Raw genomic sequence first — 25073 nt, 5'->3', positions numbered from 1 at the left:
AGAAACTTTTTGAACAGTATAAGCATGATCAAATAATTTTGGAGCGTGTATTTTTAAGTACAGGCTTCAGTGGCACTATATTATTTAAGCCAGGATGCCTATCGGCTCTAAGATTTATTATCCACTCATTTTCTTGTACTTCTGTGAGATTTTAAGATCACCCCCATGAGGGTTAGGTACAATGAGATCCAAGACCATAAAGGTGAAAGAGTGTGTGGGAGACTGTGCAACATGAGCAGCTAGTGCATTGTTAATATCAGCTTTAGTAATATCTTGCAGATGTTGCATAATCCTGACCTTAAACAGCTGGTTAGTTTTACCTACATAGAAAGCTGCACATTTCTTACAGCTAGCTAGATAAACTAAGTCTCGGGAAAGGCAACATTTCCATCTTAAAAAATCACCTGTGTCCCTCAGGACCATCCCAGTCTGTTGTACATGTTCTTTTAAAAAGTCTTCTACATAAATGGATAAAGTTTCTGTTCTCAACCAATATGTTTTTCGTAAAAAACTCATAACATATGTGTCCCCTATTATACAACAGAATGCCTTGTTTTGTATATATAATAAAGGTGATCTATCTGTATTTTATGGTATCCAGTAGAAGCTTACAAAGAGACTAATGGAGATCAAAAGCCACACATACAACTCAAGATTAGGGCACATTGGCTTGTTTTCCATTAGTTATAGATATTTGCATAGCAGGTTGTGTTTACCTTGCAGGGCTTTAACTAATGAGGAAATTTGCTTATTGTTAAATATTGAACTGATAGATTTGAGCCAATCCACTAGAGATTTTGACTGTACTTTTAAAATTGGTAAACGTAGAACTGCAATAAGATCAAAGTCTCTAACACATTCTATGCTATGTCTGTGGAATAAACTTCCTTTATTCATTTGTAAGTCTGGATCCTTGCAATTATTTGAAACCATCTTGATATTTGGGTGGGTTGAAAAGTTTTTTTATTTTTTATTTGTTATGGAGTCTGCATTTTATTTGGCTTCTATCCTAATGGAGTTATTGCTTGAACTATGAACTACTTTATCTTAATATTGATTTGTAATTAGTTTCACATCTAATCTTGGCAGACTGGATCACAAAAGCGAAAAATATGGCAGATATGTCATCTTTCCTCCTTATTTGATTTATATTTAGAAGTATTAGCAACAACAATAAGGGACTCCAAAATTGAAGCATATAACTGGTATGGTAATCAATAAAACTTAGCTTTATTTACAAAGAGTATTAGTTTATACTTGATAAATCCAGAAATAAACACATCATTGTTGTGTGACGTTTTGATACAGTTTCATGTTTGTATAGGATATAAAATAAATGAAGATAAAGGCTATAACAATAAGGTATGTATTTATAGGGACATGAGAAGATTAAGTATTTAAGTATATGACTTAAAAAGGATTCTGTTAAGGTAGCTAATGATATGTGAGAAGAGAATGAACAAACTAGAATTTAAAAACTGAGAAGCTGGAAGCTCTTGGTTATATTTATGGATAGTAAAATGTAAGTAGTCAAAATGTTTTAGTCCCTTTAGTTTCACTTATAAGCCAGGTTTATTTTTAGCAACCAGTGAAGAAGTTGGGGATGATAAAGAGTTGAATAAATTTATTTGATAGGGGAAGAAGACAAAATTAAGTGGGCTAAGTTGATTCTTCCCATATAATAAGATGGTTTTGGATTACCTCATTTAAAGGGGCACTTTAGAGCTACCCAGATATGGCTCATGCATATATAAACATAAAGCAAAAGGTTATACATCAAAATAGAAAGGCAAGATGATGACTCAGGGAGGAGGTCAAGAAATAAAGAGGGAGAAGGATTTTTTGGAAGCAGGTCCTTAAGGAAAATAGCAACAACAATACATAATATTATATATTGTAATCTAAAAACTAAATCAACATGGGAATGGAAGAAGACTTTACCAAGAGAGATAACCGCAAGTAGGGTTATAAAATGGACAAAATCAGAGTGGAATATTTTTTAGAAAATCTTAGCAAAGGGTATTGGGAGCAAATAACTAGGGGGGGGGGAATTAAAGTGAGATGATTCTAGACTGTAGACTAGAGACTGCCTTCCTTACAAGGGATTGATAAGAGTATAGGCAGGGAGAAAGAGATAGGGTAGTGATGAGTGAATGGCCAGCTGTAGTTGAGGTTTTTAGTTTAAAAGAGATAATAGGTAGGGCATGTAAATTCAAACCAACTGTTGCTACAACAAAACCACAGGAAAGGCTTTTCAGTGAAATAAATTATGAAAAAACTTTATTGTAAAATCAGTTTAGAGCTTTTGTCCATTTTCATTATCTTGGACTTCTTCAGAACCAACATAAAACAAATATCATCCCTAATTCATACTTCCTGGTAATGACATCATGGGCTGTCTTAAAGATGTATAATCTATATATTCATTTGATGAAATATTATAAGTTAAAGTATACAAGTATCAAGTAAATTAATAAATAAAACATCTAACACCTAAAATTATGGCAACCTGTAATGGAAATTGCCATAATAAATAAAACAATAAATATGTAGCTTATGTCATCTCATCCTACTAGAAAATAAAAAAGTACCACCACACATGTAAATATTGCATGGTAACTAAGAATCTGGAAAAGACTGGGAATCAAAAATGGAAAAGCAATTTACAAAGAAACAATGAGAGGAATTCTGTATAGTTCACAAATATCCAACAGAATCCGTGATTTTTGTATATAAGTATTTGCAAAGGTATTTTTATAACTGGAGCAGACATCAGAGAATTTTCCTCAGATAGATAGCAAATTCTGGAGGTGTGATGTGAAAGAGGATAGTAGAAACTTGTTTTGGAGAATGCAAGGAGTTGACACATTTTAAAAATTCCCTACATTGTCAGGAATGTTGGGGAGGAAATGTATGTAAGGAAATGATTGTTTTGAACTAAGATATAGGGTCTGAATTGCTTAGCTATACTAAGACCTTACTAAGTATAATGCTATTGGCTACAAACAACAAAAAAGTAATTACTTGAAAATGGAAATCAAAAACTAAACCAAGCATAAGTGAAGTATTGAATATTGTAAAGAAAATAAAGCGACTGGAGGTGGGATCTTTACAAAAGAGAAGGAGCAAATTACAAATAAATAAACTGAATTTATGGGAGCAATACATGCAGAATAATGTTCTGGAGGTAGAATTAAATTTAAGGGAAGGCAGGAAGTAAGTGCTTTATACAGTGCTGGAATGAATGAAAATTTGTTAAAACATATATGTATATTGCATTATGGAAATGTTACTATATGTGCATCTGTCACTTTTTAAAAATATGTTTCATGAAGATCTTTAAAAAAGAAAGATAAGAAGATCTTATTACTGGTATAGCACATAGATGGAACAGATTTGGCCATGATGACTAAAGATGGGGTGGAGAACACAGAAAACTGGAAACGCAGAGGTACTAAATTAGCACTTCAGTTTTCACAAATGAAAGCAAGGGGAGAGTGCCATGCTGGAGGGAGGCAATGCATAACAGTAGAAATGTAAGGCAAAGGCAATGACTGAAGGGGAGTTGGAGAAGGAACTGGCTGGCTGCCTGTAGATACTAGGAAAGCAGAAAGACTAGATTGGCTGACTGGCAGTCCTCTGAAATATGTCCATTATATTAGTAGACTCCATAATAGGCACTTATAGCTGGTTAACGCAGATGTACCATAGGAATTGAATGGTTTACTATCAAATGGGCAATCGGACTTTGTGCGATTTACATTAGTCCGAAATGACCCATTCGATAGCAACGAAAGAACAAATGATCTTAATGTAGAAATGTACAACAGCGAATGCAATACAGTATTCACTGTTGTGACTTTCTACATTTTCATGCAGATCCCACTATAGTGGGGATCGGGAAATGTACCTTTTCCCTCACTGTAGTGCAATTTCGGAGTTTGTATATATAAGTAGCAGGGGGTGTGGGGGATGCAGGGGGGCTTCCCCCCTGCATACATATTGTTTACTGTGTGTCGGACAGTGATTCCATTTGTAGAAGTGTGGTGAATGTTCGAATTGTGTTGAATTCAAACATTCACCACTTCCGCATTCAACTTTTTTGTTGCTTGCTGATGTTTTTCATTTCTATGGTTCATAGAAAAGATAGTTTGCATGAAGTGCGATCGAGAAAATGATAGTAAACCGATTGAAATGTAGCAATTATGGTACTCTTGTTTAAAAGGCAATACAGAAAAATCACTGACTAGAAAATAATGTGCCTGAGGATTGGAAGACAGCAAGTAAGGTACCATTGCAGTAAATAAAATAAATACATACATACATACATACATAAACAAGGCAGTAAGATCAAAGGGTAGTGTACATATGCCTGAGGACTGAAAGATAGCAAAGGTGGTACATTTTCACAAAGAGGAAGAAAAATACAGAGAAGTATGGACCTTTTGGCTTAACAGCAGTGACAGGGAAATTCATAAATAGAATGTTGAGGAGAAGGTTGAAGACATTGTTAAAGGTTAGCAATCAGTATAGGTCTGTGGCCAGGAGGTGCCAGCCAAACAGGATCCAGTTTTACAATGGGATTACAGGTGTGCCTGAAAGGAGAGTACTAGTAGACAAAGTGTACTTGGACTTCAGCAAGGCATTTGACACTGTCCCACAGAGAAGGCTGATAGGAATGCTCATGGATCAGATCAGATCAAGATTGAGGAATTGGACTGTTGGATGACTGAATGGTATAATACAGTGGACTGTGGTTTGAGAGACAATGTCAAAAATTAGGAATGTGACTAGAGGACTACCACAGAGACCCGTCTTGGGTTTATTACTCTTCAGTGTGTTTGTGTGAGACTTAACAGGGGGAACAGAGAGCAGGATCAACTTCTTTACTGATAACACAAATATGCAACAGTGTGGGATTCATATATATTATATTCATTTTGTGACATCTACCACTTGACAGTGGCCTCCTTCAGGCCAAACCTCCTTTCTCAAGTAAGCCAGTACCTGTCAATCTTAGAGTAAATGTGTGGATACACATCAGGTTGTCTAGGTTATGTTTAAAGTAGGATAGTTTGTAACTCTGCTTACCATACAGAGAAAATGTATTCCAGGTGTTTGTGAAGTGCTGGAATATAAACCTGCCATTCCACCATGTTTTATTTATCTGTTGGTGAAGATGTAGGTCTCTGGTTGTATTACTGGTGGAGATATTGAACTTGCAGACATAAGGAAGATCCAGGTGAATTGAGTATCTAATAGAGCAGTATCTGAGACAGAGATTTCCCCTCAAAATCTATAAGACACTAATAATAAGATATAGATGTTAAGTTGTCAATCTCGCCTTCATTCTTGCTGGATGGGTTCGGAGCCGATCCTCGGCTCCGACTCGGCACTTGCTTTAGCTTAGGAACTCCTTTTACCAGCTCGAGGCAACCCTATATCCCATGATGCAAGGCGGAACTACCTCAGATCTCGTTTGCTGCTTAGCGAAAGAGGTCTCCTTTACCAGCAGAGGTAAGTGAATTTCTTGTAAAAGAAAGAGAAGCTTAGTTAGTATTTTTATTTTCCCTTTTTTAGTCATAGTGTAGCCTGTAGTGATTACAGCCCACCCTATTCCCTTATTTTTCAAACTTTATAACTTCTTTTTAAACCGTAGTGTAAAAGTTTTTAGTTAGGCCTTAAACCCCAGTTGTTAATCCCTTCCTGTGTGTTGTGTGTAGGGGATTAATTTGTGTGTTTGTTGGGGTTTGTCTGTGTTTCTTCCACCTAGGATATGTCTAGGGAAAGCAAGGTCTCAGGCTTCAAGAAGTGTGACTCGTGCTGTCAGAAAATGTCTCTGACAGACGGTCACACTTCTTGTGTTTATTGCCTGGGGCCTTTGCACCTGCAGGACTCCTGTGCTTTGTGTCACTCCTTTAGCCAGAGAGTCCTGCAGGAAAGGAGGAACAAACTTATCCTCCATGGCTTACTTAAGCCAGAAGGTTCTCCCTCGAAGGCAGGGTCTGGGAAACCTTCTAAGCCACCGAAGGCTCAGGCTTCAGTATCTAAGCCTCCTCCGGTGGCTCCGGCTCCATTGGAGCCGAGATCGTCTCCGGCTGGTACCGATGTATCTGCCTCGAAGGTAGTGGGTTCGGTGCCGGCTGGCTCCGATACCTTATCTACTGTAGCCTTGTCGGCTCCGGCTGGAGCCGACACTTTATCCAGCATCGGAGCTGAGAAACCTTCGGCTCCATCTGGAGTTCAGGGGACTTCGGCTCCGATGGCTCCGTCCCGGAAGAGATCTCGGTCCCCTTCGTTACTGAGTATCCACTCGGCTCCGGGGTCTCCTCTTTTGTCGGAGCGGAGCCATCGGAGCCGATCTTCGAGATCTTCCAGGCTGTCTGACCACGACTTGGAGAGGGTGGTAAGCAGGCTGTTAAAGTCTCAGGCACTGGCCCAAATGCCGCTCCATCATCCTCGGCTCCGATCTCCTCCTTGAGACCTTCCTTGGAGGGATCCGGTCGTCAGGTTTCCACTGTCGGCTCCGAGGGGGCTAGTGGCATCGGACCCTTGTCCGACCCCGCTCTCCCTCTTGGGGCTTCGGCTTTGGTAAGCTCGGCGCCGACATCGGCCTCGGAGCCTTCCCTCTCACTGGAGCCGGGCATTCCTGTTTCCTCGGAGCGGGGATATTCCGGTCTCCCGGGGAGGGGAGCTTTTGAGGTGATGAGGAGTGTCCTGGCCTCTGAGCCTGGTCAATGGTCCATCCCTCTAGCTCCTCCCTCATCAGTGCCTGCAGATGCCTCTTGCCAGCCTCTTGCTCTCAGGCCCAGGGATCCATCGCCCCAGGTTTCCCCATTGGGAATTTCCTCCTCTTCCGAGGTTTCTCCTGATCCTGCAGGGGAACCCCTCGGAAGAGGGCGTGTAAGAGGAAACACACAGACTCCCCTGAGTCTACTACATCTGATACCGACTTAGATGAGTCGGAGGGTTCCCCACGGTCCCCCTCTGAGGATGTCTCCTTTTCAGACATCCTTGAGCTCCTCAAACAGAGGGGGAATTGGCCCTCTATTGACCCCTCCGAGGATGAGTCGGTATACCTGGAGGCTTTTGGATCCCGACCCTCCACCTCCTGGGTGTCTCCGCCTTTCGACCCACTGATGCAGGTAGTGGCTCGGAAGGCGTGGGCCCAGATTCTGTGGAACCTGTCCCCAGGAGACCATCCAAATTCATCACGGCCCCTTCGGACAAACAGTTCCTTTCCAAGGGTGTCTCTGTGGATGCTATGGTGGTGGCGGTGGCCACTAAGAAGGAACTGGTGGATCCTTCAGTACCTGTCCATCCTCCTAACAAGGATTCTAGGACCATGGACAGGTATGGAAAGCGGATGTTTTCTTCAGCGACCTTTGCTATGCGTTCGCTGAATTATCTTTGTCACTTCACCAGGCTTCAACGAGATGTTCTCAAGGAACTGGGTGAAGTAGTCCAGGATCCTTCTGCTGCTGGGGCTCAGGAAAAGATTGCCTCGCAGCTAGCAATCCTGAATTCCATATCTAACTCCTCCATGCGGCTCATATCCTATGCGGCCGATGGAGCGAGCAGGGCCGCAGGCACAGGAGTTGCTCTTAGACGCCAAGCCTGGATGCGGCTTTGTAATTTTGCGGACCCCTTTAAGGCGTCCTTCACTAATACCCCCTTTGATGGTTCGGCTTTGTTCAGACCTCAAGTGAAGGATACCTTGACCAGGTGTGAGCAGGACGGTAAAACTCTTTCTGCCGTTGGAGTCCAGTTTTCCACTCCTTCTAGACCATACCCCAAGGGTCAGAAGGGGGGGAAGATGTGGCTCCGTAAAGCCCAAGGAGCTACACCAGACACACGTGGTCAGTTTACCCCCAGAGGCAGAGGGGGTAACAATAATAGACGCCACCCCAGAGGCAGGGGGGGTCCTCAGAACCAGGGCAACAGGGAGTCTCTTCCTGAGAAGCCCTTTCAGCACCCCTGAGGTGTTGCCCGACTGTCCACCCTTGGAGGCAGTCGGGGGAAGGATTTCGCTGTACCCAGTAGCCTGGCAATCCCTATCTCAAGAGATGTGGGTACAGTCGATCATATCCGAGGGTTACAAACTCCCCTTCGAAAGGTATCCCGTACCTCAACAATCCCTTCCAGACATCTCACCCGGTCAAAGGGATTTGGCAGAACAGGAGGTTTCAAAGCTCCTAGAAAAAAGAGCCGTCCAGACTGTGCCGGCAGACCAGGTAGGATCCGGCGTCTACTCGAGATTCTTTTTGGTCCCCAAAGGACGGGAGATTGGAGACCAATATTAGACCTGAGCAATCTAAACAGATTTGTCAAGAAGGCAAGATTCGGATGGTCACGCTTCAGTCCATTCTGCCCTTTCTGGGCAAGGACAACTGGATGTGCTCTATAGACCTTCAGGATGCGTACTATCACATCAAGATTCACAGATGCTCCAGAAGGTTTCTCCGCTTTCGGCTAGGGACCAGTCATTACCAATTCAGAGCACTGCCCTTTGGCCTCACTTCAGCCCAGAGTGTTTACCAAATGCATGGCAGTGGTCACAGCTCATCTGAGACGTCAAGGATTCCAGGTGTTTCCCTATTTGGACGACTGGCTCCTCTCCGCCACCACCAAGTGTCAGCTTCTTCAGTCCAGAGACTACACTCTACAGCTTTGCAGGAGTTTGGGAATTTCAGTAAATTTGAAAAATCTTCTCTGCTGCCTTGCCAATCTATCACCTTTATAGGCGCAGAATTAAACACCGTCAAAATGTTAGCCAGACTAACAGATCAAAGAATTCTGGACATCCAAAAATTCGTTCGGCTTCTATTGCAAAGCAACAAGATCAAAGCCAGATTTATACTGAAGGTTCTGGGTCTTATGGCTGCGGCCATTGTTCTTCTACCACTGGCCCGCTTCCACATGCGTCTTCTGCAGTGGATGTTATTCACGCAGTGGTCGTACCACAGTCTCCCGATGAGGCACGAAATCTTGGTAACACAGTCGTGCCGAGCTCATCTGAACTGGTGGATATCTTCCCCTCGTCTTCATCAGGGCCGACCCTTTATTCCCCCTCCTCCAGTTGCCACAGTCACTACGGATGCCTCTCTGATCGGGTGGGGGGGGGCATTATCAGGGCAGGATGGTCCACGGGACGTGGCAACCCATAGAATACCATCTGCACATAAATGTCCTGGAGATGAGAGCAGTGCTTTTAACGTTGCAAGCCCTCAATGACTTTCTTCCCACGGGGACTATTGCAGTACAAACGGACAACATGTCCGTAGTCTGGTACATCAACAAACAGGGCGGGACCAGGTCCTATCCGTTATGTCGAGAAGCTCTCAGACTTTGGCAATGGGCGATCTCTTCTCAACGGTTTCTGATAGCAACGCACATCCCCGGCAGGTCCAACCTGTTAGCGGACAGGCTGAGCTGATCCATTCTGATGCCTCACGAGTGGTCTCTCAATCAATCTGTAGTGGATCAGATTTTTCTGAAGTGGGGCACTCCTTGTTGCGATCTTTTTGCTACTCCTCAAAACAACAAGTGCCCCAATTTCTTCACTCTCTTTCCCCTTCCAGGCCAACCCCTGAGAGACTCTCTAACCCAGGATTGGCCCCGGGGACTTCTGTACGCTTTTCCTCCTTTTCCCTTGATTCCACAAGTCATTCAGAAAGCCACCGTTTTGAGAGCCAAGTTGATCCTCATTGCCCCTTATTGGCCTCGACAAATTTGGTTTCCGTCTCTGCATCGTCACCTTCTGGTGCAGCCCTGGCATCTGGACCGAGTTCCGGATCTCTTGATCCACCAGTCGGGTCAGCAGCACCGGGCCATTCATTCTCTCAACCTCACTGCTTGGTTGCTCCACTTCCTACCCTAGCCAGGCTACCGATGATTTCGGACTCAGTCAGAGACATTTTAGTGTCTTCCTTGAAGTCGTCCACTAGGACTGTTTATGCTAGCAAGTGGTGACGTTTTTCTATTTGGGCAAATTCCAAAAATATTGACCCCTTTACTGCTCCTGTACATTCGGTTTTAGATTTCCTGGCCGAGGTTTTTCATTCAGGATCCTCGTCATCTACAGTCAAAGTACAACTGGCTGCTATTTCCAAGTATCATGTTGGCTTGCATGACAATAACATTATGTCTCATAGGTTATGCAAGGCTTTTCTGAGAGGAGTTTTTCTCCTAAAACCACCTATAAAGCATCCTCCTCCGCAATGGGATCTAAACTTAATGTTAGCATCCTTGATACTACCTCCCTTCGAACCGTCTGCTTCATGTTCTTTGAAGTTATTGACCTGGAAAACTATATTTTTACTGGCTGTCACTTCTGCAAGAAGGGTTTCCGAGATTCAAGCTCTCTGCATTCGTTCTCCTTATTTGTTTTTTCATAAGGACAGGGTATCATTAAGAACTAACCCTTCCTTTCTCCCCAAAGTTGTATCTCAAAACAACATTAACCAATCTATAGACCTACCAGTCTTTTTTCCCAAACTATTCCGACAGAGCTGAACAGAAACTGCATTTTTTGGATGTCCATCGTCAGCTCAGGTACTATTTGCATAGAACTAAACAATTCAGAAAATCGGACCAATTATTTGTCTCCTATGCAGAAAACAGGATAGGTCTTCCAGTATCTAAAGTGACCTTATCCAGATGGTTGACTTCCACTATTTCCTATGTGTACTCTCTCAGAGGCAAACAGCTATCTTCTAAGCCAAAAGCACACTCAACCAGGAGTCTATCCACTTCTGCAGCTTTTCAGGATAGACTACCCATTGATACCATTTGTGCAGCAGCTACTTGGGCTACTCCCCATACCTTTGTCTCTCATTACAAGTTGGACTTGGCCTCCAGAGATAGGGCCAGTTTTGGTTCCACAGTTCTCAAGAGTCTGTTCCATTGAGCCACCCGGGATACAGGTGCTAGGACGGTCCCATCCAGCAAGAATGAAGGCGAGATTGACAACTTAACATTTAGAAGTTATGTACCTACCATAACGTTCCATGTTAGTTGTCTTCTCTGCTTCTTTCTTAAGTCCCTCCCTCCTTCCCCCTGGCCTGGACAGATCTTGAACAGTTCCTATTAGGTTGTTTCCTCCGGAGCCTTCATATGAGGACTTCTATTAGGAACTTGTGTTCCTAATTATGTTAGGATAGTCTTTAGCAGGGTAGGTTAGCTACCAAACGAGATCTGAGGTAGTTCCGCCTTGCATCATGGGATATAGGGTTGCCTCGAGCTGGTAAAAGGAGTTCCTAAGCTAAAGCAAGTGCCGAGTCGGAGCCGAGGATCAGCTCCGAACCCATCCAGCAAGAAAGAAGGCGAGAGAAGACAACTAACATGGAACGTTATGGTAGGTACATAACTTCTAATTTCCATTCTCTCTTGATAGCTCAGGGACTTTATGCCTGTGATCTTTTTAAGTGGGAACCATTGGGGTGCTCGTAATTTATATGTTAAGTGAAATACATTCCAAAGGTGACCATTGTCCTTGATAGTCAGTCTGATCAATGCTGATTATAAAGGAGTGATTGCCTATTTAAACCTTGATGATATTCCTTGGTCTATTCATTGGGCTGGGCTAAATAAAAGGATTTCCTGACAACTTTTATTCTATGATAGTCAAAAAAGAAATAGTTATCAATCCAAGTTCATAGGTCTCTGAATACATTTTTTGTTTTGTGGTGTGTTATCTATATAGAACAACGAGGGAAGGTCTTTCTACTAAAATTAATGATTCTACACTTTTTACCATTAAGTTTGAGACGATTTTAGTACAGAAAGAGTTTTCTAGGAAAAGTTCATTCTGAAGGGTTTGGGTGTAAGAGGATGACTTAACAGCAACCTCCATCCAGTTTGCAGTCATCTACACCCTGTGTTAGCCAGAGATCTGCTTTCTGTTTAGAGATCTGAGAAGGACATACCAAAAATTAGAGGTCCTAGCATTGAGCCCTGAGGTACACCACTGGTAACTTTCATACTTTTTATGAGGCACTTGCAATTCACACTGTGTGGGTTCTGTCTGTTTCCAGTTTACTATCCATTCTACTACATGTGGGCTGATTAAATAAAATTACAACAGTATGATACCAGCATGGGGAATGGTGTCAAAGACCATGGCCAGGTCAACCAGCTTCCTGGATGGGGATGACTGTATAGAATGATTTAAAAAGACTGACAAAGTGAGCAAAAAAGTGACCGTTTTAAGTTCAGTACAAACAAATGAAAAGCACTGCACTTATCTCACATCAGTCCTGGTAATACGTATTATCTGTGGCATGAAACTGAAGGCAGTAGAGCGGGAAATGTTCATCTCAACTGGACTGGACCTCCAGGATCAACAACAGAGCAGTAACAATATCAGACAGATTACTGGGATGCATCTTCAGAGAAATAGATACCAGAAACAAAATAGTAATACATTGACTCTACATGGCCTTAGTTCAGGTCACGCCTTGAGAACTGTGTTCAATTCTAGAGGCCCTATAAGGACCAGGGTGTTACTCGTCTTATATGCATTAAGAAGATGATGAGGCTTGGGTGTTCGTTTAAGTAGTTTATTGTATACACACACATCAGGATGGATGGCAGGAACATTGAACTTAAACAAACTATCTAACTAACTGACTGACTACATACATGCATGCTGTCACTCTGTCTGCTCACTCAAAATGGCACTCTTGCTTGCACGTGCTCAGTACTTATATGCACGTGCCCACTGACTAGAATGCTTCTTAAAGTTATATCACACACTCTGATCTACATCCTCCCTCTTTACTGAGCTGTCTCATATAAACAATGATATTGGAATAGACATGCAATTATACAGACACTAATAAAGAAAACAACAGTCATGTCCACATTGCCATGTATCTGGAATCAGGTTTTGAGATGTGACCTGATCTCGTAACATAACAGTTAGGACTGTGTTTAGCAACAGGGATGGTCACTGAGGAATCTTCTGCTTGGGGACTGTCAGGGTCAGGGATTTTCTCAAGAACAGGGACTACTGATGGAATGTCCTCTGGAACAGGAACATTAGACATGTTGCTCCTTGTGATTCCGCAATGTACGATCTTGGCTCTTGACACAAACTTTTCACAAATCCGATGTGATCAAAACCTTTTGACATCTGCATCCTCACTATCTCCCATTTTTTTAAAGAATAGAGTGGTTTGATGGTTTTATCATAGTAAGACTTTTGGGACAAATGCTTCTTCAACAGTTGGGCTTTTACTAATTTGCTGTTCTTAGCACATAGAACCAATAAATTACTGCTGACTGGTAATGTGGTTCTGGTTTGTCTCAGCATAAGTCTCTGGGCAGATGAACCAAGATGATTATCATGAGGAATGTTTCTGAGATTTAACAAGTTTAGAAAAACATCAGTATTGTCATGTCTAGATTTCTCTAACAGCTGTTTTGCACTTTGAACTGCACGTTCAGTCAAGCCGTTTGACTGAGAGTATTCAGGACTACTCGTAATATGAACAAAGTCCCACGCTTCTGTAAATTTCTTGAAATGCTGACTAGTAAACTGTGCACTATTGTCAGAAATAACTCTGTGGACTACCATAGACAGAAAAATGTCTCTTCAACTTATTAATGACATTACTGGAAGTTAAGTTAGAAAGTAGGTCAATCTTGAACCAATTTGAATGAGTCAACTAACAGAAAGTAATGTTGACCATTCCACTCAAAGATATCTGTAACTACTGTCGACCAAGGTAGTTTAGGAATCTGCCTTAACTGAAGTGGTTCTTTCTGTTGATGTGGCTTTGTACCATTACATACTGAACAAGATGAAAGTACTTTCTCAATATCAATTGACATAAAAGGCCAGAATACTAGACCTCTCACCCTTCTTTTGGTAGAATCAGTTCCTGGGTGGCCATGATCCAAAATCTGAATGTACTCTTTCTGCAAGGATTTTGGAATAATTACTTTATGATCTTTCATGATGATACCATTGTCTGACAAAATGTCATCTCTGTATGGAAAATACTGATGCACTTCTACTGGTAAACAAGATCTTTTGAAGGCCATCCTTGAATGATAAAGTGATTGAGCTTCTGGAGAAATAGATCTGAAGCTGTGTGAGTTCTGAGCTCATCAAGATGTGTGGAAGAAAAATTTCTCATTTCCATGACCTCAAAATCAAGTTGCTCATTGTCATGCTGTTCTGTGGTTTTTCTGGGTGATCTGGATAAGGTATCAGCAAGATAAAGAAGTTTGCCTTTTGTGTAAACAAGATTGAAATTGTACTTTGCAATTTGAGCAGCATACATTGCAATCTAGCTGGAGCTGTATGCATAGGCTTTCTCAAAAGAGTGACTAAAGATTGGTGAGCAGTTTTGATCTGGATAGGTCGACCATAAATATAATCATGAAACTTCGAACATGCAAACACAATTGCCAAAAATCTCTTTCCCAATCTGGACATATTGCATCTCAGTCTGGGTAAGAGTTCTTGATGCATAGCCTACTGGTCTACCCTCTTGAAGGATGACTGCACTTAGACCAAACTTAGAAGCATCACATGAAAGAGTAACTGGTTTGTGAACATCATAGTACCTGAGAGTTGGTGGACTAGCAATTTTCTGCTTCAGGACATCAAATACTTTTTGATGCTGTTCTGACCATGACCAAATTACATCCTTGCTTGTCAGTTCTCTGAGCAGCACTGAAAGTTGGCTTAAATCTGGAATGAACTTGCCTAGACAGTTGACCATACCAAGAAAGTGTTGTAGGGTTTGAACATTGTCTGGATCTGGCATCTCAAGAATTGATGTTTGCTTGGAAGGATCTGGTCATGAGCCTGTACTGGTAAACAAGCGACCAACATAAGCAATTTCTCGTAGCCTGAACATACACTTCTTAGGATTCAGCATAAGTTTCACTTGATATGCTCTTTCCAGAACTTTCCTGAGGGTTTCTGTCATGTTTGACTTTACCATTGCCTCCTACTCGAATATCATGTACTATAACAGCACCTGGCTAGCCAAAAAAATGTGCTCCATCGCACTCTAAAAGACTTCACTGTCAGAATTTATTCCAAATGACATTCTCAGAAATATGCATCTTCCAAATGGTGTATTGAATGTGGTTAACAATGAAGATTTTCTGTCAAGCAAAATTTGACAAAATGAACTCTTTGCATCCAAGACAGAAAAAACAGTGGCATTTGGCATGAGGGCAGCATCCTGTTCGACTGTGCGCATTGAATGATGAGGCCTTTTTAATGTTTTGTTCAGCTCTGTTGGATCAATACACATTCTGATATCATCTAAGCTTTTTTTCTGAGCTACTACCATGGAGAATACCCATTCAGTAGGTTCTTCTACTGGACAAATTACTTCTAGCTGCACCATTTTGTCTAGCTCAGCTTTGATTCTGTTCTGCAAAGCTACTGAAACTTTCCGTGCTGGTCTGACAACTGGGCTGACCTCTGGATCTAACTTTATAGAGTACACAACTGGTAGTTTGCCTTGTTTGTCTGCAAAAATATTAGCATACTCAAAATAAATAGACTGGGTGAAATTTGAGCTGCTGTCATGCAGGCTTACATGGTGGACTTCTTTATTAAATGAAAACAGTCCCATTTTCAAACTGTCTCTGAGGAGTAATAATGATTGCAAGCATTTCTTGATGATGTAAAACTGCAAGTCCTAGTTATTCCCAGCAAAGTAACATGAATGCACTACTGAGCCTTCGGTTTGGTTCTCTTTGTCACCATAAGCAATAAGTTTCACACACTTTGTCAAATCAAGTTGTTCTACAGCTTTTACTCTAGCAAACGTTTCTGCTGACATAACATTGCACTTTGAGCTAGTATCTACTTTGAACTCTACAGGACTCCCATTAATTCAAACAGTACAAAAGATTTTGTTCTTTGCCCACAAATCTACTGCATAGGTTCATAGGTTCATAGGTTCATACTAGGCTATCTGCCCAAGGGCATTTATAAGCCTAGCCCATAGTTATGTGGCTTTCGCCACCCCTTTAGTTTGAATAAAAACTATGCCTATCATTTTGCTGTGCCTCTGTCAAGCAGTGACACTGAAGTAATCCCTGGGGTATATCTGCAATCTCCCATCCATTGGTCAAGATTCCTCTTGACCAAGGCCAGAGAGGTGCTCTGCCTCACATGTACCGGGATTTTGTTCCACAGCATAGGGAGTCTCTGGGTGATGAATCTGTCCCTCCAGCACGTTCTATTTATAACCGTGTCAAGGTTTAAGTCTCCCGCCCTTGTGGTTCTGAGGGATCTAGATTTTTTGAGGTGAAGCATATTCATCAAATCTGGGTTTGACATGGCCTTATATGTCAGGCACAGGTCACCTCTGAGCAAGCGGTATGAGACTGAATAGAGCTGGAGTTCTTTCAGTCGGGCAGCATAAGACATATTTTTGAGACCCTTTATCCTTTTGGTGAGGAACTTTTGGGGCCTTTCAAGCTGCAGCAGGTGTCTGGTCAGATACATTCCGAACGGGGCATTGTACTCAATCATAGGTCTAATGAGTGATGAGTACAGAGGGACGATGACCTCCCTTGATCTAGATATGAATCTCTTCATGATCAGGTGGGTGATATAGAAGGTTTTCCTAACTACTTTAGCAACATGAGTGTCAAACGAAAGGCTACTGTCAACTTGGGTCCCCAGATCCCTGATGACTTTTTCTGTGCTCAGTGGATTGCCACCTATATGGTAGCTAGGGGTAACCTTGTTTTTCCCGAAGGGTATGACTATGCATTTTTTGGCGTTTAACTTCAGGCCATGGCTCTGGCACCAGTTATCCATTTCTGTGAGGCCCTTCTGGAGGATATCTGTGTCAGATGTGTTTTCGACTATGGCCCAGTTTGCAGTCATCTGCAAACTTTGTCAGCCATAACCCTCCTGTGTTTGCTTGTACTTCAGAAAAGTAGATGCCGAACAAGAGTGGACCCAGGACTGAGCCCTGTGGGACACCACTTGTGACAGGCTTTGAGTCTGACATGGCTCCAGCAACTCTGACCCTGTGGGTTCTGTCACTTAGCCAGTTTGCAACCCATCTTGTGATGTATGGGTTTACATTCAAGCTGATGAGTTTTTCGATGATACCTGAGTGGGGTATTGTGTCAAGGCCTTTGCCAGGTCGAGGTAGGCTGTATGGACTGCCTTTCCCTCATCAATGGCCTTGGTGACTGTCTCAAAAAGTCAACCAAGTTTAAGAGGCAGGATCTGCCTTTGACAAAGCCAAACTGGGTTGGATCCAAAGTCTGCAAGTTCCCTATGTCTTTATTTATGAGTTCCATTATGATCCTCTCCATGGCTTTGCAGATAAGGCTTGTCAAGCTAATGGGGCGGTAATTTCCAGGGTCTGTGGAGGCACCGCCCTTATGAAGTGGGACCACAGTTGCCGTCGCCACTCCTTGGGTACGTATCCTGAGGTGAGGCTAAGATTAAACAGCTGTCCTAACTGTGGGTTTAATTCCTCGTTGAGTTCGTGAAGCACACAGCCGGGGACACCATCCAGTCCCATGGATGCTGTGTCTTTTGCCTTAGTGAGGGCAGTCCTCACCTGGGCGTTGGACATGTTTGGGGGGCTACAATCCTCTGGAATAGATATCTCTCCTTTGGGGAGGGGAGAAGTTTGCACTGAACCTGTCAGCCAGTATGTTGGCAATGTGTGTAGGTTCAGTAATTTTCACATCATTTTGAACTAATTCTGAGCATATCTGGGAGTTTCCTCCTAGGTTTCTAACATAGCTAAAGAAGGCCTTATGATTCTCTTTAGGGTCCTTGGCGATTTTTCTCTCAAAATTTGCCTTGGATGATTATATGAGAGCTCTTAGTTTTTTACTTATAATGATCAAAGGTGTCTTACCTTTCAAGGATTTTGCTCTATCTTGTAGTAGCTTCCTCCTTTTGTTGTAGAGCTTGTTTATGGCTGGGGTCCACCAGACTGGACGCTTGCCTTTGGTACAGAGAGTCTTAGTTTTGTTTGGGATTGCCTGATCCATGCAGTCCTGTAGGTGCTGGTAGAAGGCATTTGTAAGTGATTCAGCGCTGACTGTTTCACCAAGCACAGGCACACCATTAACATATAAAGTAGGGCCGCAGCTTTCTAATTGATCAACTTGCCTCTTGGAATGCCCTCTTTTAATAAAAGAATGTGTCTTACTTGATTTACAAAACCTTTTGAAATTATTCTACTTATTGCAAAAATGACACTGCTGACCAAAAGCTAAGCACTTTTCTCATTTGGATTCATGATTACCACCACAATTATGACAGCTGAATATGAGGTTTGCTGTGGGTTTTGGTGAGTCACCCTTGTGCTTTACTGCGTGCACTTTAGGCCTTACTCTGAATTTTACTAAAGTGGCCTCACCATTAGGCCTGTATCTCTTAACTTTGTGCTGCATACCTCTACATGAGCTGTGGAAGGTACTGGAAGGCTTGTTTTCTCATTTGTAAGCATACTCGTGTGCCTTTCTGTAAGCTCATATATCTGACAAATGTCAGTGGCCTTATTTAATATCAAATCTTTGTATCAAAGCAAAAATCTTTCTCACTGTGTCATTATTAATGCCACACACAAGCCTGTCCTTCATCAACTCATCCCCTAAAAATCACCAAATCTGCATGTTTTAGCCTTATTTCTCAAGTCAGTTAAATATGCTGCAAAAGTTTACCCAGGCATTTGATTCCTTGTGTAAAATAAGTGCCTTTCCATTGTAATTTTCATTTGAGGGTTACACATTTCTCTAAATTTACATTTTAAACAGTCTGGGTCTTCCTGCATTTCATCTGGGACCTCGGTATGGCGGTCTTCCCCATACCCTGCAAACACAGCAGGTGCATACGCAAATGAACACACTCTTTCAGTGGCCTCTGAACCAGTTAAATTAATCAGAATAAATGCTTTTGTACCTGTGTCTTTTTCAGGAAAAGCACCCTGTATAAAAATATTGTATTTCTACTCAAACACCCTCCAATTTTCTGGAATATTGTTATCAAAAACAAGTGGTGCGGGTCTGCGAAATACTTCTACCATCCCCACAGAATATAGTAAAACACAATGCAATCTTGGCCCTTGTAATTATGTATGAACATTCACACACACCAGGTACAGATGATAATATTCAAATGCACAATAAACTCTTCGAAAGACTGTGCTCAGCAAAATATGCTTTGAAATAACTGTATTTTGTGAAATAACTGCACTGTAATACTACACATACTTGCAAACACTTTGCACACTTCTGATATTTTAATAGCTTTAGTTAATGTGAAAAAGTAGTACCTAGCAAAAAATATGGTTGTTTTCCCTTTTCTATGTATTTTATGTGATTCAGATATTGTTTCAAATGTTTTTGTAACTATTTTGAACATATTTATCAATGTGTCTCAGTTTCGGACATTTCATTTAATAAGAAATTCGTTTTGAGGGTTCTGAGTGCTTTGGTTTATATTTGTAGTGAAATAAATCATTTAAGTGAGTTTTAGCACCTGAAATTTGTTTCTAACCTGTTTTGCAAGTCGTTTGAGCAGTAGGGATGATCCACTTCTGTATATTCCTCCAACATTAACCGTCTGCCTCATGGCTATGACTCTGGATCCCAGTCTGACACCATGTTGCTTATCTTATGTGCATTAAGAAGATTATGAGGCTTGGGTGTTCGTTTAAGTAGTTTATTGTATACAAACACATCAGGATGGATGGCAGGAATGGTGAACTTAAATGAACTATCTAACTAACTGACTGACTACATACATGCATGCTCTCACTCTGGCTGCTCACTCATAATGGCACTCTAGCTTGCACATGCTCAGTACTTATATGCACGTGCCCACTGACTGGAATGCTTCTTAAAGGTAAATCACACATTGTGATCTACACAGGGTACAAGCTGTTAGGGGCATGTTCAGAACAACAGAAGAGTTGCCTGTCAGGCATGAGTATTCAAATTAATTACATTATTTGCCTTTTTAGTGTGTGTTTTAGTAACTGTTGGAAGGAGTTAGTATAGCTCAGTTAGTAATGTTAGGGAATTTGTTGGCCTCCAGTGTTAAGAGAACCTTTCTTTTTGTCACCAACTCACAGTTGAGGTGTGTATCACTTCAGGGATTGCCCAGGGCATCAGATGACAAAGCTACATCTCTGAAGAGAAGGAGTTAGGTTGCTGGAAATAAGATTGAGGAAATGAACTCCACAATGGTATTCAAGAGGGTATAGGACAGATGAAGAAAAGGTAAGAAAGAAGGTAGAGCTGTAGAAGAAGATGAACACTAAATGTACTTGTCTGGCAATTTTACATATATATATATATATATATATATATATATATATATATATATATTTAGAGAAGGGGAAGCAGAATCTGCTTGAAGGAATCCAGAGGAAAGCCACTAGAAAGATTAGTGGGATCACAGATTAGAGGGTCTAGACTTCTTCTTCTATCAAATAAGATAAAGTAAAAAGGACATGGTATTGGTGTAGAAGATCAAGTCAGTGAGATGTGAAGAGGTAAGCCCCAACAGGAAGGACCAAAGGTAATTTTTTGGCTATAAAACAACCAGAAATCTACTTCATCGAAGACACATTATAGTAAAGACTATTTAGAGGAAAATTAGTCCAGCTACTGAAAGGACTATGTAATTTTTAATTCCTGCATGAAACTACATTGCATTTATTGGTGGCTAAGACCCATCCTGTAAAAGGAATGTAGTTTATTTCAAAAATATCAACAATAATTTATCTTTCTTAAATGTTCTCCCACTATAGTCAGTCTCACCTACTTTCAAAAAGCAGGATAGATTCCCTGTATATTTACTACAAGCAGGACAGGTCTTTTCCCTGAAGGGTGGACCTTTCTCATTTTGACTAGATTCCTTTGTCTGAATGGACTCACTAGTATGTGTATTAAAACAGATCAGAATCTATTTGATGAAAGATAATCCCTTCTTCCACTATAATTTTGCATTTTCTTATGAACAAGGCATTCTCCTGCTATACTGTGATCATGAGAAACATTGATTTATTCACAGAAGTGAAATGAAGGCATTTCACTAAATGGATTGTCCGATATTTATAAAATACAAGCTAAACTCAATTTCTAAGATGGCATTCTCTTTTACCACCACAACTTCCACTAATTAGGGTAAAGAGGTTATGGTTTACCATCAAAAGTATGACAGTAACATGCTCGACAGCCACCTCCTCGACCACGGTAGGAGCGACTGTCAGAATGTCGACGTTCATTGTACATCCATTTAGAAGGTCGTACACGGGCAGGGTGTTACAGCATATATGTCAATGGGAGAGTTCCACCTTAAGGTCGATAGAATTTATTGACGTTGCTGCGTCGATCATTCAACCTACTTCATATTCATGAGTCGATGTTATTTGTTGCGGAAATCACCATTCGTGGACGTGATTTTCATCCTTTTGATAGTAAACCAGAGGTTATATATGTGTGTATTTACTTTGTTGGTGGGCTGCTCCAACCAGGTTATAACTCCATGTTATATTCTAGGTGCCAAAAGAGTAGACCATTTGTATGGCTTATATCCTTTCATCCAATGTAATCTAGTAGGTGCTTTAAAAACATCCAGATTTCATGTTCTGAAAGATAGTCCTTTCTTCTACTATAATTTAGAACTCTTCTTTTGAGCAGGCAAGATTTTCTTGGTTGAAAGAACATGAAAGTGAACTTAGTAAAACAAACAAGCTATTCCATGAAAGACAGTTTCACCAACTTTTACAAATAAGGAAGTTTCTTGCCCATGTGGTGCATTAAGAGAACTAGGCCATTTAATACTTTACTGCAGACAGCAGAATGTTTATAAATAGCTAATCTGTTGTCTTACTGTGGTCACTAAAGATGTTTAGCATTCATTAAAAGAGTATCTTATGTTTCCTTCTGACTGGTATCCTAGTGACAACTGGACTGTAGTAAGTTTAAAAAATACAATGATGGATGTTTCTTCCAAAAGGCAGTCTTTTCCCCCCCACTGCAGTCTAGCCTACTTAGGGCAAAAATAATATGCACGTTCCAGGTAATTAAAAAGATAGGTGATTTTATTTGCTACAGCAGAATGCATTACTTAAATTAATTCTGGGATTCTTTCCTACCGACAGACAGATCATTGTCCATTTCCAAATTGCCAGAATGAATTCATTTTCCCATACTTTCCTTTTACTACAATCAGGACAGTCTTCCATTTAAGAAAACTAGGGTATATTCCTTTGGCTGAAAGGGTAACATCTCTTCATCTAAAAGAATGTAGCATATCTGTTTCCTGAAAACTGGTCCTTCCTTGCAGTGTTATTCAGCCCTCATTTTGAGACGAGGCTAGATTCCATTGGCTGAAAATACCTGCTGGTGTGCTTGGTAAAATCTGTCTAGTATGTATTCTGTGAAGGAGAGTAATTTCTACCACTACAATTTATTTACTTTTCTACCTGTTACTTTCCTACTCTAGATGTGATTACTAAGGAGCTTTCTTATCAACTAAAACAGTCTCTTTTATGTTTAGCAATGACAGAGTCCTTCTTGAAATAGGAAAGTTATATATTTATAAAATCCAAGCCAGAGTCCATTTCTTAGGAGGCAGTCCTATGCCTACAAGAATGTAGTATATTTTAGGGTGAAAAATGTAAGATTACAGGTAAAGGGCTAGGTCATTTTTATTCGCACCAGCATAATATTTTATATACATTATGGAGTAGGTTATTTCATGTAAATTGAACATATTTCTAAACTGGTAACAGAAATTAATTTTCCCATACATTTTTCATATTATAGTCAACCTTTCTACATTTAAAAAGCAGGTGCATTCACTTGGTTGTAAGGACTAGGCCCCTTCACACAAAATACTCTGTCACCTCTCTTTCATGATAAATAGACCTTCCTTCCATTGTAATTTAACCCTCCTTCTGAGACTAGGCTAGATTCTGTTGGCTGAAAGGACCTAGTAGTGTACTTGGTAAAATTGGGATTATAATGTATTCTGTCAAGGAAAGTACTTTTTCCCACTACAATTTCACCTTCTTTTGCAGCCCAAGCTATTCCCATACTCTTGCAATGATTACATATCTTCATTATTCCTAAAGCATTGTCTCTTACATTTATTACTGATTGGAATCCTTCCAGTGGATGGAAAGTTGTGCATTTATAAAATGTAATCCAGATCCTATTTCATAGAAGGCATTTCTATTCCCACTGTATAGTCTAGTATATTTAGAGTAAAAATATAATATTCCATTTAAGTAATGGACTATGCCAATTTTTATTCACACCAACAGAATATTTTAATATATATGTATGGTTGCAGTTAATTTGGTCATGGTATGGATTCGAGTGCTACAATTTCTGGTAAATGTTGACAGTGGTTGCCAACAGTCGAAGTATATTATTACACTCTAACTGCATTAGTTCTACTATAATATATTTTTTTGGAGTTATTCTCATTTTTCATTGATGTGTGACTAAGGAGTGAGTATATTTAATTTCCAGGGGTGTATGGACAGAGCCCCCACTTCGGGGGTGTAAAGGCAAAATTTCTGTTTTTCAGGTGATTGCAAATGAAACATGTTTGTTTAATCTGCGATTACCTAATTTCATTGTTTTTGTGTGTTGATAAAAGAGGTTCCTGATGAAGTTTCATGACATATTTCATGCAGATGAAAGTTCATCATGACGAAAAGGAATATAATCATATATGATTATAGCTCATTGCATCTAAAATACATTTCATCAAAAAAGTAATGTAATTACCAAGGATTTTTTTTTATTCACTTAAGTTTATTACTGCCCAGAATCCTTCCAGTCACTGACAATTTATAAAAGGGAAGCTAAAACCTATTTTATAGAAATTAATTATTTTCCCACTAGAATCTGTTATATTTAGGGTAAAAACAATGATTCCAGGTAAAGAAAGAGTTTGGTTAACTTTATTCATAGAAGCAGAATATTCTACCTATATATACTTGTGGCTGGGGTCTTTTTGTGCAAATGGAACACGGTCTATTTCCAAAATGCCAGCAAATATTAATCTTCCAATATATTTATCTCCCTATAATCAGCACATCCTACTTTAAAAAGCACAATGCATTCTTTTTATTGAAAGGACAATGCCCCTTCAGCCAAAATAATCTAGTGAATCTGTTCCCTGAAAGACTATCCTTTCTCCCACTGTAATTTAGCTTTCATTTTGAGACAAGGCTAGATTCCATTGGCTGAAATTACCTCTTAGTGTACTTGGTAAAATTAAGCTAAAATATATTCTGAGAAGGAGAAAATTGTCTCCTGGTACTATTTCAACTTCTTTTGCAGCCCAAATGTATTCCTCTACCCTTGCTATGATTACTGTGGATCTTTATTATTCTCTAAAACAGTCTCTGTTATGATTACTGTTAATGCCCCTGCACTGGCTCAGTAATCAAGGAGCCTCAGTCTTCACAACTGGCAACAGTGGGGGATGTACACACTGGAAGGATGACAAGTACACACACAGTAAAGTGCAATTTCCCTTAAGATTATGCAGAGACCTCAGTTAGTCTAGGGATGGTTTCTACCCCTTTCTCCAAATCCCCAATAAGACTCCCCACTGGCACAGCTATAGAGCTGAGTCCTTAGCCAGGGTTCCAAGCAAAGTCCTCCAACACTCTCTCTGTCCAACCAGTGCTTCGTGTCCCTGGCCAAGTAGCTAACACAGACACACACACACACACACACACACACACACACACACACACACACACACACACACACACACACACACACACACGCACACACACACACACACACACACACACACACACACACACATGAAGATTTGTTTAATACACACACACACACACACACACACACACACACACACACACACACACACACCTGGGAAAGGCTGGCACAGGTTTACTAGCTATGCCCCCTTCTGCTCAGGCTATCATGTAGTTACCTGCCATCAGTCACTCCTTATCGGGTACTTTAAGGCCCTTAATAAAGGGTGTCCAATCCTACTGTGTAATGTTAGTATTAATCCAAATGGTAGTTCGACCAAGGGTCAAGCTATTAGCAGT

Source organism: Protopterus annectens, chromosome 12.part0 (assembly GCF_019279795.1).
Source record: "Protopterus annectens isolate FY-2018-M chromosome 12.part0, PAN1.0, whole genome shotgun sequence".
Lineage (NCBI taxonomy): Eukaryota > Metazoa > Chordata > Ceratodontiformes > Protopteridae > Protopterus > Protopterus annectens.
Note: the sequence above shows the minus strand (reverse complement) of the source record.